Genomic DNA, 2,728 nt, shown 5'->3' on the forward strand with positions numbered 1-2,728 from the left:
GATCCAAAGATCTTGAATTCTTGAAAATGTTTTAAGTAATCTTTCTTTCTTAGAGTCTTCAAAAGAATGTCAAATAGTCTTTCTATAAACCAATCAAGTGGTCAAATCTATTAGATCAAAAACCAAAGTAGTTGGAATCATTTAAAACCAGTTCAAACCACTTGACAAAATTTTGTTATAAAAATAACAAGTTGTTTTCTAAAACAATTGATTGAAATAATATTTTTGTTAACATTTTCATAAAAAAACAATTATTTTATCGAAATAACCAGTTGTTTCTGTTTGACAACAAAGACAAAATAAGCACAGTTTTTCAGCATAAACAAAATTATCAAACGGTTATAAAGAAGAAGAGTTAGAGAGATTCACACGGTAGGAGTTATACTGGTTCACTCACTCTTGAGTTACATCCAGTTCTTATAACAACCTCTGAGTTTCATTAGTAATCAAAACCAGATTACACAAACACACCACAAAGAGGTGACCTTGAAACCCACAAGATCCACTCACCTTCTTTGCAACACCAAACACCTCAAGACAGAACACACTCTGTCTTTACAGGATTTCAAACACACAAAGCAGATAAAGGAAGTACTATTACAAGAAGCTACACAAGGATAGAAAACACCTGAATTCGCACAATACAGAAAGCTCTATGATCAGATCTTGTTACCACAACAAAGCTTGAACAACAATCTTGCACTTTGAGAAACTCCTTTAAAAAAACAAATCTCTTTCTTTGATCTCAAATTTGTATCAATACTTGTTATATTTCATATACTTTGCTTTGAAAGAAGGGCTATACTTATAACACTAGAAATGTAGCCGTTTTAGGCAGTTTTAATCCACTGAATCAGTTAAAACAGGTTTTCAAAAACCTGTTGTGAAAATAACCGGTTGAAACCACGATTTAACCGGTTTAATGGGTTAGACAGTTGCGTAACCAATCCAAAAAACAGTTTCAAAACCTTAAGCAAGCTAAGTGGCAAACAACCGATTATTTTGATAAATCAACCAGTTGTTTTCCCTTTTCTTGGAAAAACAATTTGTTTCTTAAAAATTGATTGGTCAAGCTTTGTGCAGGATTAAGAACTGATCTTAACAAAGATTCTAAACAACCTAATCTAAACCCAAACCAAAAAGCAGCACAACTTCAGGCTTCATGTGGATTTGAAACATCAAAGCTCCCATGTTCAACATGTTGAACCCACAAGGAACAATTTTCTTAAGATTTTACTTCATAACATCCACTAAATATTGCAATATGTAAAATAATTTGATTCAAGATATATTGAAATTGTTTGAAGAAAATTTGCTTGTAAACTAAATAAAAAAATAGTAAATGATTATAAGAATTCAGTTAATAAAATTGGGATTGAAATTAATCTTTCTCACTCATCTGTATTTTGGATACATAAAAATATACAATATTTTGATAAGTGATATTGATGCAACATAAAAATTCATCCACATTGATTCCTCAATTATATAGCAAATTTCTTAGCATGAAAAAAATATGTTATAAAGCATTTGATATATCAAAACCTATTCCTAGCATCAACATATATCAAGTATTTTGATTTAGGTCAGATTCTCATAAATAATTTCCAGTCATATCCAAGGATCTAATTAAAGAATAGAATCAAGCTTTGAGCATAAAATGAAAATATCAATATCAAATAGGAACAGAAAATCATATATAAATATTACCAAAATACATAAGAGTTTGAAAGGAAGACATTCTATCTCAAAGAAATGAAATTAGTCGCTTATGGTAGCCCTTGCATGCTCCAAAAGATGATAAAAATCAAGAGCAAATAGTTGAGAGCCTTTCTCCTTCATCTACGACTACTAGGGTTTCTCCAGGACTAGTCTTCTCCTCTCCTTCTTTGTATTTAACCTTTTTCGGGCATAGGGTAAGTGACATCTCGCTCAAGCTAGCCACATCTCACTTAAGTGAAATCTCTAATTAAAAACCCTTCTCTCTGGAGCGTTCTCACCTGGGCGAGAGTTGAGCGAACCTAAGCAAGCTTGGCACTAGATTAAGCTTGGTGTATGGAGCATTCTCGCTTGGGCGAGCTTTAGCGAATTTGGCTCTAGGACAAGGTTTGTCTTTAGACCAGTCTCGCCTAGGAGACCAACTCCTTGTTTTCTATCTTTTCTATTTTGTAAAGCCTATATATTCATCATCTAGCCCTATGCTCCATTTTTCCTTAATTTCTTGAAATTAACCCAATGTTGGGATCAAATGGCTTTGTTAATCTCATGACTTAAAAATATATTGTTCAATTTTAAACTTCTCAAATTAGGTTTGAGTCATCATAGATTAATCAATAATTAAAATCCATAAATGTCTAGCTTTTTACATGAAATTTCACTCAATTATTACTCTTTTCGTACATTTTTATCCGAGACATATTATCTTTGTGAGCTCTAGATATTTGATGAGATGAATGACTCAACTCTTTCTCTATGAGATATGGTTCTTGGATGCCGTAGAGATGCAATTAGATGAATAATAATTTTAGGTTTCACTCCCTTTGATTTTTTTTACAATCTCTCTTTCTGGATATGTGGAATAGAAAAATGTACACACTTATCATAAAAAATACCTTGTTTAGACATTAGTCATTTAAATATATATAAACTCTATTAGTTTTGCTAGATCCACCAACAATCATTATCAAAAAAAATTGTTTCTCATTACCATAATTATTGTTTCATTCTT

This window comes from Phaseolus vulgaris, chromosome 5, assembly GCF_000499845.2.
Source record: "Phaseolus vulgaris cultivar G19833 chromosome 5, P. vulgaris v2.0, whole genome shotgun sequence".
Classification (NCBI taxonomy): Eukaryota; Viridiplantae; Streptophyta; class Magnoliopsida; order Fabales; family Fabaceae; genus Phaseolus; species Phaseolus vulgaris.